Source organism: Tenrec ecaudatus, chromosome 6 (assembly GCF_050624435.1).
Source record: "Tenrec ecaudatus isolate mTenEca1 chromosome 6, mTenEca1.hap1, whole genome shotgun sequence".
NCBI lineage: Eukaryota > Metazoa > Chordata > Mammalia > Afrosoricida > Tenrecidae > Tenrec > Tenrec ecaudatus.
Window position 1 is genome coordinate 15,588,388 of NC_134535.1, and position 14,372 is coordinate 15,602,759.

Sequence of the window (14,372 nt, forward strand, 5' to 3'; positions counted from 1 at the left end):
CCTTGCCTGAGCTGTACAGTTAGGGCGTGGTGGTACCGTAGTCAGGCACTCAGCTGCTTACTAAGAGGTCAGCAGTTCAAACCTAACAGTCTCTCAGCTGAAGAAAGATGTGACAGTCTGTTCCTGTAAAGATTTATAGTCTTGGAAACTACACCGGGTACTAAAACTCTGTCCTGCTGGGTGACTGTGCTTCAGACTCAACTCAACGGCTCTGGGTGGTGGCTGAGAACTGCAGGCAAGGTCAGAAGAGCACGTATAGCTAAGCAAATCCACCCCAACATGCAACTTTTGTTAGACACCAGTAGATTGTGGAACAAGGGTGTGCTGGGGAAGGGTGAGATTACTGTGTGGCCCACATCCACAGGCTGAGTCATCAGTGTTGGTGTGCTTTCCTGACCCTGGCTCGGGGCAGCTCCCAGGATGCAGGGGATTCATGCTTCCCTTTAGCCTTTCCCTTCCCACAATCTGATTGCCCTCTGCTCATCCCCTGGGGTCTGAATCAAGTCTGGGCTCAGCTCTCAGCAGGCCTGGCAGCTGGTTTGTCTTTATTCTGTAATTCACCGAGGGGAGAGAGTTTTTCTGATCAGCCTGTTGTGGCTGAAAACTTAACCTTCCCAAATTTTAGTTAAAAACAACCCCAAAAAGCCTCTTCCTAGATTTGCCGGATAGATGCAATCTTTTCCCAGCACCAGGCCACATGGCCTTGGCCTCGGGCCCCTTTGGGGCTCTGCTCAGGGCTGTGTACATCAAGTATTCCACGGAGGTGTTGTCAAAACACAACCTCAGAGATTTATGGTTACTGGCTACCGAAGTCCCACCTCTATAAAGGCTTGGAAGTCCAATGGAGCTGATGGAAAAGGCTTGGATCTGCTACTTCCAGCTGTATAACCCAGACTGCTTACCTGCCTTCTCTGACTCCAGCCTCTTTCCCAACAAAGTAGGGGTCTCCTTTCGACAGCTCATATGTGGGAGAAAAGAGTAGACAAGTTAAAGAGACAGACGATGATGCATCCCTGTACGTACCTAAACAGACTCAAACACACATACATATGAATGAAAACACACGTATATCTATCTATCTCTATAATTTGTAACACAATATAGTGCTTAAGCCTATATGACCTTGGCTAGGCTGTGCTTCTGAGTAGTTAGGGAGTTAGGTAATGGTGTGGTCATTTCACTCATTTTGCTATCTGACAATACGATCACTTCCATGATGAAATCTGCCGTGAGCAGTCAATCATCAGCTGACAGGGACTTTCCTTAGGGCCATGACCTGTGTTCAATATGGATGGACTATTTGGAAAAGCTTTCTGAAGTTTTTGTTCCCTTGGGTTCCTGCAGCTGGCTCATCATCATCTGACTTCTGCTTCCAGGATCACCAGCCAGCAGCCTGTCATTGATGTGCTGATATTGGGCAGTGTGAGTCAAAAGACCTCCAGCCAGACAGCTGACTCACAGATTTGGGACATTCCAATTCTACAACATTATGAGCCATTTTCCTGAGATAAATCTCCCTTTATATGCATACACAAACACTTCACTGATTTTGCTTCTCCAGAGAACTCTGTGTTTGAATTGTGGTGCTGGAGAAGAACATTGAAAGTACCATGAACTGCTCAAATGACCAACATATCTGCATTGGGAGAAGTAAAACCAGGGTGCTCCTTAGGGGCAAGGATGGCAAGACTTCATCTTACATAACATGGACATATTGTCAGGAGAGACCAGTCCCTGGAGATGGACATCATGTTTGACAAAGTGGAGGGGCGGCTAAAAAGAGGATGGCCCTTGACAAGATGGATAGACACAGTGGCTGCATCAATGAGCTCCAGCACAGGAGCAATGGTGAGGATGGTGCAGGACTGGGCAGTGTTTTGTTCTGTTATGTAAAGGGTCACTATGGGTTGGAGCTGATGAGATGGCACTTAACAATAACAATAGCTGAGGACTCAGCCTAAGACATGGACCGTTAGATAAAATTCTCCTTTTTCCCCCAAAAAAGGGTTAAGTGGGTGGAGAAGAAATGGCAGGGAATCTTCCTAATATAGAAAGGAACATCTGGCATGGACAAGAAAGCACCGCAACCTCACCGCCAGTCACCACTATGTGCATGATTATTATGACCCACACCCTCTTTAAAAGTCAAATGAAAACCCAAGAGGTTAGACATTTTATCAAAGGCACCATGCCTAGCAAAGAGTTCCACCTCTAGATCTTCATTCTTTCCCACCATCAACCCATCCCTGGCTGGCCTATTGGTGCAGGGGCTGAATGAAGCAAGAAGCAGATAGTATTCAGGCCTGTCATTGGCAGGTGCCATCCGATCTGTTCTGACTCATAGCGACCCTAAGCATAACCGAACAGAACACACCTGTGCCTGCGCTGTTCTTACAATTGCTCCCATGCTTCAGTCCATTGTTGCAGCCACTGTGCGATCCAGCTTGAGGACTTTGCTCTTTTTCTCTGCTTCTCTACTTTACCAAACACGATGTCCTTCTCCAGGCACTGGTCTCCCCTGACATGCCAAAGCATGCGAGATGAAGTCTTGCCATCCTTGCCTCTGAGGGGCACTCTGGCTCTAATTCTTCCAAGACAGATTGGTTTGTTCTTCTTGCAGTTTGTGGTGCTTTCAATGTTCTTCTCCAGCTCCATAGTTAAAGGCATTGGTTCTTCTTTGATCTGCCTTATTCAATGTCTAACTTTCACACGCATATGAGGTGATTTAAAATAGCATGGCTTGTGTCAGGTACACCTTATTCCTCAAAGTAATATACTATTATTTTTCCATATTCCAAAGAGGTCTCATTTAACATATCTCCCTAATACAACTCTTCTTTTGATCTCCTGATCGCTGATTCCATGCACATTAATTGTGGATCTAAGAAAGGCAAACTCCTTGACAGCTTGAATCTTTTCTCCACTTATCATGATGTGATCTTATGATTCAGTTGTGAGGATTTTGGTCTTGACATTGAGTGTGATCCGCCTGGAAGAGTTGCAATACTTGATCTTCCCCAGAGAGTCGTTCAAGTTCTCACTTTCAGCAAACATCGTTGTATCATCTGCATATTAAAGATTGTTAATTTTTTAATTGTTAAAATAGTTCATTTAAGATGGTTAATAAGCCTCCAATCCCGAGGCACATTGTTTTTCATCTCAGCCATATTCTCTGATTATTTTCTCAGCATATAGGCTGAATAATTGTACTGAGAGGCTAGAACCTGATTTCGCACCTTTCCTGATTTTAAAACACACAGACTTTCCTTATTCTATTCCATAGGAGCACAATGAAGCATTTTGGAATTCCCGTTCTTCTCAGGGTTCTCCGTAGTTTGTTATGGTCCACACGATGGGATGCCTGGGCCTAGTCAATAAAACATAAATAAGCATCTTATTGGTATTCTCTACTTTTAGCCAAGATCCATCTGACATCAGCAGTGATATCCCTTGTTCCACATCGTCTTCTGAATCTGGCCTGAACTTCTGATGAGCCAACAGAATGGTCACATCGTAGAATCATATCATTGCTATCACACACAAGTAACAGTTTTCTTAAGATCACCCAACAAAGGCGGCGACAGCAGTACCTGGACAGGGTGCTGCCAGAGGTCCAGGCTGGATCCAGGCTCAGGAATCCATGCAGACTGATTCCACCTCAGCTTTGTTTGGGGTTCTTAGTCAGGTTTCCCATCCTGATGCAGAAACCACCTTGATGGGAGTTGGTTGCTGTAACTCTAGCTGGTAGCTATTGTGATGGGTGTTAACCACCGAAACCAGTGCCTAGTGCAGGCCCTTTTTGCGGATGATTAATCAGACTCCTCGTGCGTGGGGAGATGGATTTGGCTCACTGTATAAAAGCGCAGGCAAGCATCTTGTCCCTCCACTTTGGTGCTGGCAACTATGTCTGTCATGTGTTCCACCCCAACTGCACACCAGACACTGTGCTTTACTTTGATTACCTAACGCATTCCTCCTGACAAGCCCGTGGGGGAGGGTCTGGTGTTCTCATTTCAGAGCTGAAGAATGGAGATCATCCAGTGGGTACCTGGGTAAGTCAGGAGGCCCACTTAGTACACGGGCTCCAAACAAGTGATCTTTTCCACTGCTGTGAATTTCCTGAGCTGAAGGCAGACTCCTACCTGATCTTGGAAATGTGTTTTCCCTGTCCTAGGAGCACTCCTGTGTTTTCCTTGGCCCCCAAGGTACTTGCATGCCTAGTGAAAAAACAAACAAACTGGTTTCCATCTATTCAACTCTGGCTCATGAAGACTCGTGTGTATGTGTGTGAAAGAGAGAGCAAGAGAGAAGCACTGCACTCCACAGAGCTTTTATTGACTGACTGTTCAGAAATAGATAACCAGGCCTTTCTTCCTAGGAACCTGCCCAACACACCTAAGGAAGCATTTGCAGTCGTCATGTCACCTTGGCCATTTGCTGGAAAGGGTAGCATCCTGAGATGTATGAAGAGGTTATGTCTGAGTTCCACTGTGGTTTCCCCCTTATCAGAGGGAAAGAGCCTCTTGCTGTGGCTGGGACCCTGCCCAGGTCAGCTACCAGGTCCTGCCTCTCTCACTGTGAATATGTCTCCCAGGTGAGGTTGTCAGTGGAGTAGTTTGGATGTTTCCCTTAGAAGCCGAAAGAGAATCCACTTCTGGAAGATCCACTTTTCCAGGTCTTACTGCGAACCGGCAATCCCCCTAGTAAAGAATTGTTTAATCCGAGATCAGCTCCTGTCACATCCAGAGCCTGCTGACGGCACTGAGGTTCAAACTCATTCAGCACTGGGGCATGTTATTTTTTCCATCCTTCAGTAAGTCCTAATATGAATTACTTCTTAGGGAAAAAGAGACCATTCGCAGACCTGGCCTTTCAAATGGCAATGTGTTTGCTTATCAGATGGTTTGACTGGCGAAGAGAAAAGCTCACGCCATGGCATACGTCTTCCAGGGGAAGGCGGAAATGCATGACTACAAGGAATTTAAATTTTAAATAAAAAGTCAAAAATCCACAACACTGATCAGCAAATCCAGACACTTCCACAGAGCTTTTCGAATTCTTCTCCCTGATCTAGTCCTCCCTGGGGACTAGTTGCTGGTCATTGTGAAGCACAATTGTTGGCTTTGCTGGCCTGATAAACATCAACTCTTCTTCTGAGAACTAATAAAAAAGAAAAGAGACCCAAACAAACAAATCAATTGCTAACTCCAGGCATCTCCACGGGTGACTGAATTGGACTGTGTTTCATAAAGTTTTCTTGTGTTTCCTCTGTATGGAAGGTGACCACCAGGCCTTTATCTCCTGGTGCTACTAGGTGGGCTTGAACTGACAACCTTTAGGTTAGTAGTGGAGTGCAAACCACTTGTGCCATTGAGACACTCTCTTCTGGCACCAGCACCCAGGTTTTCTTGGGAAATGTTCTCTTGCTCATTTATGTACGTGATGATGAGACTGGCCATCAGGATGCCCCACTTCCTGCTGGAGGACAGGCAGGAAGTTCAAGTTTAGCCAATCAAATATTCTCTCCTTGGAGCTTGAGCAGAGCAACACATAACCAGAGTATGGGGGAAGTATTCACTTCAACAACAATGAATGAAAGAGTGCTCTTGGTTTCTTAATTGGACATGGGTGGCCAATTCCAAGTGTCCAGAGATGCCCTGGTTCCCATTTCTTTTAACATCTGTCTCTCCACTTGTCCATTTGGTTCTGTAACCCACACCACACCCATCTCACCAATAAAACCTTTTCTACTGAAATCAGCATTGCTGTTGGTTGCTCTGGACCAGAGTACATTCTCCTTGGCTGCTGTGGACATGTTTCTTGTGTCTCTGTCTACAGCCAGTGAGTTGTACAGAGGGGTCAAGTTGCTGGATATATCTCTGTCTACCACTGAAACTGGACTTACTTCCTGAACGGAAGGCAGCAGGCTTTGCATAGAGATGACCAATGACTGGTTAAGTATCAACCATTCTTGAATTTCCCCACCCAAGTAATGCCCTGCTGCTCTCAGAAGCTGAAAGATATGAGGCAAGATCTTCCATTACAGCAGTCGAGAGAGAGAGAGAGAGAGAGAGAGAGAGAGAGAGAGAGAGAGAGAGAGAGAGAGAGAAAGAGAGAGAGAGAGAGAGAGAGAGAGAGAATAGCTAAACCAATAATGGATTTAGACTCTAGCTTCTAGAACGGTGGCATAAATTTCTGTTCTTTTGATTTCATCTTACGCATTTTGAACATGTTAGGAGAAATCAGTCCCTGGAGAAGGACTTCGTGATTGGGAAAATAGAGGGGCAGTGAAAAAGAGGAAGGCCCTTAATGAGATGGAGAGACACATCGGCTACAACAATAGGCTCAACCATAAGAACAATTGTGTGGATGGAGCAGGACCGGGTAGTGTTTCATTCTGTCGTACATAGGGTAGACATCATTCTGAACAGATTCAATGGCATCTAACAACAACAACAACAACAACAACAACAGCAGCAGCAGCAGCAGAGCTACCCCCAAAGTGAAAGCAAAATTCACTGCCAGTGAGTTATTTCTACCCTATGGGACAGGGTAGAACTGTTTATTACGCTGTTGAGACTGTAACTCTTTCCAGGAGCAGACCAAAACTCCAGACCAAACTCACTGTCCTCAAGTCAATTCTGACTCATAGTGACCCTATAGGACAGGATAGAACTGTCCCTGTGGGTTTCTAAGACTATAACTCTTTATGGGAATAGGGCAAACGACCTCATCTTTCTAGCACCGAGCAGCTGATAGATTTGAACCACAGACCTTTAGGCCAGCAGTCCAATGCTTAACCCATAGCACCACCAAAGTGTCTCAGAGACACCCTTGCTTTCAAATATTTTGTTATGGAAACTCCAGGAGATGAAGACAGATGGCATGCCAGGCTGCTCAGGAAATAGAAGCAGAGAGCACTTACTTTCTTTGCAGAATCCTGAAAATAAGCTCATCCCACTGCTTGCTATTCAATCATTAGCAGAAGCAGGGCTTATGGTTTCTTATGAATGATTTTTGCTTATAAATACTATCTTTGCTGACTCTGTCTGAACTTCAAAAAGGATAATAATATATTTTAACTGGCCACAAAGGGAAAGAGGTTGTCTCTTTATTGAAAACATCCATTCTTCCTGGAAGCTACAGCACCATTGACTCTACTTCCTAAGATTAGCGGGCTTGATGGAAACCTGGGCTGGATGTTCAGTACCTTCAGTCCAGAAAGACCTCTCTGGAGCGCCAATGAAAAAAAAAAAAAACCTTCCTGTTTCTGGGCTAACACACCTCCCATGAAAAGGTGAAAGGGGAGGGCACAGCAGAGAAGAAGGTGGGGGGAGACATCGGACAGTGTAAGAAATGACAAAATCATCATAATTTGTGAATGGTGAAGGGTTCATGAGGTAAGGGTAAGTGGGGAGGGAGGGAGAAAATGAGCAGCAGATATTAAGGGCTCAAGCAGAAGGCAAATGTTTTGAGAACATATGTTTGAGTGCATATGTTCTTGACACAATGGATGTATGCATGGATTGTGATAAGAATTGTACGAGCCCCCAAGAAAATGATTAAAAAAGAGGAAAAGGTGAAAGAGGATAATTATTATTATGCGTTCCTTTAGCGAACTGCTATCTGAATTTAAGTCTTCCAAATGCGGACACATTCACGCATGCCAACTATGATCTCTTTGCGGTTGCGCAGGCTTCCCTGGGAGGTGCAAACAGCGAAGGGGCTCACTCGTAGCTGTAAAGAACAAAGCCTTGAGAATCCAAGGAAGCCAGTGATTCTACTCTATACGCATGGGGTCACCAGGAGTTGGAATTGATTCAATGACACCTAACAACCTGGCTTCATATTTGGCTCTAGGATCTCAAATACACTTTCCTTTAGCTCCAATTCTGCACCATCTTGATTTCTGCGCAGTTACTGAGAACCTTGGATAGGTACTTCATCTTTTAAGACCAATCTTTGGTCTGGATCCTGGCTGGGTCTTATCTACAGCATGGCCTCCTCTCTACTTGGTGTGTACCATGGATGAAGTCACATCCCCAGAGTTCCTTGAACCTGAAATGCTCCTTCCCCTATGAACTTCTCTTTGAACTTCACTTAATAATCAGCACCAAGATGCCAGACACCAAGCTAAGTGCTTTGAAAGCATGATCTCCAATCTTCATTTCGCAAGAAAACAAACACCCAAACCTGCGGCTGTACAATTGACCCAACATATCACAACTCTATGGCATATAGGGTAGAATTGCTCCCTACACTTGTCTTCTTCTTTTAAAAATCATTTTATTAGGGGCTCATACAACTCTTATCACAATCCATCCATACATCCATTGTGTCAAGCACATTTGTTGCCATCATCATTTTCAAAACATTTTCTTTCTACTTGAACCCTGGGTATCAGCTCATTTCCCCCTCCCCCATCCTCTCTCCTTCATGAACCCTTGAAAATTAATAACCATATAAATATATAATATATTTTTTCATGTCGCACACTGACTCCATTCACCCATTTTTCTGTTGTCTGTCCCCCTGGAGGTGGTTATATGTCTCCCTCCACCTTCCTCTTACCTTCCTGGTGTTGCTACTCTTGTTATTGGTCCCGAGGGGTTTATCTGTCCTGGATTCCCTGTGTTGCAAGCTCTTACCTGTGCCAGTGTATGTGCTCTGGTCTAACTAGATTTGTAAGGTAGAACTGAGGTCATGATAGTGTTGGGGATGAGGGGGAGGGGAGGAAGCATTAGAGCACTAGAGGAAAGTTGTCTATTTCAACAGTGCTATCCTGTACCCTGGCTCATCTCTTCCTTGCTTCCCTTCTGTAAGGGAATGTCCAGTTGTCTACACATGGGCTTTGGGTTCTCCACTTCGCGTTATCCCTCATTCACAGCAATACGATTTTTTTTTGTTCTGGGTCTTTTATGCCTGATACCTGATCCCACTGACACCTCATAATCACACAGGCTGGTGTGCTTCTTCCATGTGGGCTTTGTTGCTTCTCAGTTAGATGGTGTCCTCAGTGATAGTGTCCAGAAGGTATCACGGAATGGAAGGTTATTAGAACAAAGTATTCTTTGTTGAGGGAGTAATCGAGTAAAGACCCAATGTCCGTCTTCTACCTAATACTTAACATATAAATATATGTACATAGATCTATTTCTCTATCGTTACATACGAATATATTTACATATGTATATGCTTGTATTTAGACTTTTATAAATGTCCTTTGCTTCCTAGTTCTTTCCTCTATTTCCTTTTTACTTTTCCTCTTGTCCCACTATCATGTTTGGCATTCATTCAGGTTTCAGTAATTCCTCTCGGCTACACTGCCCTTGATCACACCTCACCAGACATCCTATGCCCTCCTTGCCATCAATTTTAGATCATGTGTTGCTCCCGTGTCCCTGGGTTTGTCTATAACCCCCTTTTTTTTCCCCTTCCCCCTCTCCCCTGTCCCACCAGAACCATTGGTCCTATTGTTTTCTTCTCTGGATTGTTTATCTTGCCTTTCTTATCTAGATAGACATGCAGAGACAATAATAAGCATGAAAACACCCAACACTTTTCTTGACTCTAATCTTTATGGAAGCAGACTTCTTCTGCAGCATCGCTCGAAGGGCCCACATGGCCAGCCTTCAGACTCACAGTTGAGCATAAAGCATCTGGACCACTCAGGGAGTTTTCAGTCTTCTTAACAACTTCCACCTATCCCCACATGATTGCTAGCTTACTTGATATGAGACACAGCAGGATTGGTAAACTAAAGGTCTCCCATCATGATGCCACTTAATTTAGGGTTTGATTAGATCCCTGATTTGACATATTCTACCAACCAAAATTAGTTGAGATAAAAAGAAAAGATTAAAACAACAACAGAAAAAGCCTCAGCCTAAAAGAGGAAGTGAATAGTGTTCTATTTTCATCCTGAATTCATCCTTACCCAGAGGCTGCTGATGAACAGATTGATGCCAATTTGGAGAGAGGGCTCTTGTGGCATGGTGCCCTTCCTGACCTGGTATTATTTTTTTCAGCCTGGAGGAAGCTAGAGAAATCAGTCTCATCAAATGTGTGAAAGAACTTAGGTTGGGAGCAGAGAAAATGTGTTGAATGAGAGAATCAGGATCTCAGAAAATACCAGCAGCTTAGGATGCTGGATCTAATTTAATGAGGAGGCATTTTAAAAGACCAAAGGTTAAGTTTTGCAATTGGATTCACAAAGCAACTGAGCAAACACAGGGTGGGGAGTCATGGCTGAGTATCATGTTTCAGTGAGACCATATAAAGGTCTATCTGTGTGAGAACCCAGGCAATGAAGCCGAGCACCCTCTTGAGCTGTAAGAAGAAAGTGGGGGCCAGGCTCACTGACCCATAGGGCTACAGGGGACAACATCGGAGACACAGTGTGGGAATTGTGCCCGATCTGATCCCACCACACCGAGGCAAAACATTAAGGGGGTGCAATAGAACAGCAAGGGAATGGAGTGGCAAGGTCCCCAGGGAATGCTGAAGGTGGACTTTGGGGCCAGGGGATGGTGCCCCAACAGACTGGATTGGAAAACACTCCTAAAGGTCAACAAACAGTCCTTGAACTATCTACAGGCTTTTCTTTCTTTCTTGTGTTGTGGTTTTTTTTCCCCATTGGTTTGTTGTTGTTTTATTGTATATTGTTGCTTGGATTTGCTCTGTCTTGTTTTTGTGCATGTTATTATCTCCACAGGTCTGTCTAAATAAGATAGGCTGGATGAACAATCTGGGGGAGAAATGGGACTGACAGTTCTGGGAGTACATGGGAGAGGGGGAGATAGTGGGAAAGGTAGTGGTGTTAACAATCCCAGGGACAAGGGAACAACAGTGATCCAAATCGGTGGTGAGGAGGTTGTAGGAGGCCTGGTAGGGCATGGTCAAGGGTAATGTAACCAAGAGGAATTACGGAAACCCAAATGAAGACTGAGCATGATGGTGGGATAAGAGGTAAGTAAAAAGAAATAGAGGAAAGAGCTAGGAGGCAAAGGGCATTTATAGAGGTCTAAATAAAGGCATCCACATATACAAATATATTTATATATGAAGATGGGGAAATAGATCTATGTGTATATATTTATAGGTTTAGTATTAAGGACATTGGACCTCCACTCATGTATTCCCTCAATGCAAGAATACTTTCTTCTATTCAATTGGCATTCTGTGATTCCCATCTTCCTGACACAACCGCTGAAGACAAAGTGGGTGAATAAGTAAATGTGGTGAAGAAAGCTGATTGTGCCCGGCTATCAAAAGATATAGCATCTGGGGTCTTAAAAGCTTGGAGGTAAATAAGCGGCCATCTATCTCAGAAGCAACTAAGCCCACATGGAAGAAGCACACCAGCCTGTGTGATCACAAGGTGCTGAAGGGATCAATTTTCAGGCATCAAAGAACAAAAAATGATATAATTGTGTGCTCACCTCCCCGATATGATCGCTGAAGACAAATGGGTGCATAAGGAAATGTGGCGAAGAAAGCTGATGGTGCCTGGCTATCAAAAGATATAGCGTCTGGGGTTTTAAAAGCTTGGAGGTAAACAAGCAGCCATCTAGCTCAGAAGCAATAAAACCCACATGGAAGAAGCACACCACCCTGTGTGATCACGAGTTGTCGAAGGGATCAGGTATGAGGCATCATCAGATCAAATAATCAGGAGGGAGTGTGGAGTGGAGACCCAAAGTCCATTCGTAGGCCACTAGACATCCCCTTACAGAAGGATCTTGGGGAGGAGATAAGCCAGTCAGGGTGTAATGTACCAATGATGAAACATACAATTTCCTCTAGTTCCTAAATGCTTCCTCCTTCCCCACTATCATGATCCAAATTCTACCTTACAAATTTGGCTAGACCAGAGGAAGTACACTGGTACAGATAGGAACTGGAAGCACAGGAAATTCAGGGCGGATGATCCCTTCAGGACCAGTAGTGTGAGTTGCAATACAGGGAGGGTAGAGAGAGGGTGGGTTGGAACGGGAAACCGATTACAAGGATCTACATGTGACCTCATCCCTGGGGGATGGACAACAGAGGAGTGGGTGAGGGGAGACGTAGGACAGGGCAAGATATGACAAAATAATTTATAAATTATCAAGAGTTCATGAGGGAGAGGGGAGTGGGGAAGGAGGGGAAAAATGAGGAGCTGATGCCAGGGCATAGGTGGAGAGCAAATGTTTTGAGAATGATGAGGGCAATGAATGTACAGATGTGCTTTACACAATTGTATGTGTGGATTGTGATAAGAGTTGTATGAGCCCCTAATAAAACAATTTTTTAAAAAGAGAGAAAGTGGGGGCCAGGATCTGCTATGTACCCTGGACCAGACTATACCTGAACAACATTTGGTTTGGGGGACCACAGCTTAAGATAAACATGCCTATCAAATATGGAGTTTGGAGCTAGACTGTAGGTTTAAGTACCAGTTTTGACCCCTACCTGTGTAACTTTCAGCAAATAACTTACCCTTTCTGTGCATCTGCGCCTTCTCTATGGACTCTAGTTTCCATTGAGTTGGCTCTGACTCATCGTGACCCCTTCCACAACGGGAATAAGTACTGCCCATCCTCCCTCCTTTATCAAGACAGCTGACATATTTGTGGCTGCTTGTGTCCCTTCCAACCCTAGAAGGTTCATTTGGACAATTTCTTGTGATTCATAGGGTTCTGAGTGGCTGAATTTCAGAAGTTACTCACCAGACTGTTTTCCTCATAGTCTGTCTTAGTTGGGAAGTTCCATTTCCCTATTCAGTATGGTGGAGACCCTGAAGGTATTTGAAATATCAGTGGCATAGCTTCCAGGACCATACAACACACACACACCACGATAGAATGAGAAGCTCATGTGCACATTTATAAAATAGGAATTATAATCTTGTTACTTGTGAATTGCATATGAGTTAATACAGAAAATGTTTAATGTATGGACTCTTTCTAAATGAACTGTAATTGTTATTTTGGCTATGGTTGATCAAACACTTACTTTGGCTGGATCCTATGCTAAGTACTATTTATAATTTAACTCATTCAATCTTCTCAATGAACCCACGGGGTGTTGAGGGGCAGGGGGTGAAGCTTGTTGTCACTTTACAGATATTCTTGAAACGGCACATACTGAACTCCAGGCTTCACTGACAGACAGGGCTTTTTCTACTACAACATTTCACTGCTCATTAAAGTTGATTCCAAGGAGGGGGTCTCAACTGGAGGAAGGGCCAGTGTGACATCATGGAGAGTCACTGGAAGAAATGGGAATGGAGTGGGGGTCGGGGTGAATTCGGAAGAACAGATGCCATCAGAAGACAACATGTGGTGGAGGACTCAGACTGGGTTATAAGTAGGACCAACAGGTGAAGACCACTAACGATAAATGTCAATTTGCACTACCAATCACTTCTAGAGATGGAATGGGGAGCTCTGTGCGGGAATGGGTGACCCATCACCAGAGGTATTCAAGAAGAGCGTGGGAGAATGAAGGCACACACTGGATAAGTGACTGAGTTGATGCCATTTGAAACGATTGCTAATGCTTTGGTCATTCATGCTCATCTCTGAACTTTAGTATCTTTGTTTTTGAAGAGATTTTTAATGAGATTTACCATATATACTTGAGTATAAGCCAACCCTAATATCAGCCGAGGCACCTAATTTTACCACAAAAACTACATTTAAAAATGTGCTGAAAAACTCGGTTTCTACATGAGTATATACAGTATTTTGCCCCATTCTAAAGGGTAATCGTGATGGTTAAGAAAAATCTGCTCACTGGACACCCACTTACTAAAGGGTCACGGGGAGGTGACAAGCCAGTCAGGCTGCAGAGTAGCAATGATGAAACATACAACTTTCCTCTAGTTCTTAAATGCTTCCTCCCCCAACTATCATGACCCCAATTCTACCTTACAAATGTGGCTAGATCAGAGGATGTACATTGGAATAGATAGGAACTGGAAGCACAGGGAATCCAGGATGAATGACTCCTTAAGGACCAGTGCTGAGAGTGGCGATACCAGGAGGGTGGAGGGAGGGTGGCGTGGAAACGGGGAACCGGTTACAAGAACCTATATATAACCTCCTCCCTGGGGGATGGACAAAAGAAAAGTGGGTGAAGGGAGACGTCGGACAGTGTAAGATATGACAAAACAGTAATAATTGATAAATTATCAAGGGTTCATGAGGGAGGAAAAGAGAGAGGGAGGGAGGGGAAAAATGAAGAGCTGATATTAAGGGCTCAAGTAGAAAGCAAATGTTTTTAGAATGATGATGGCAACAAATGTACAAATGTGTTTGACACAATGGATGTATGTATGGATTGCGAAAAGAATTGTACGAGCCCCCAATAAAATGATGTTTTCAAAA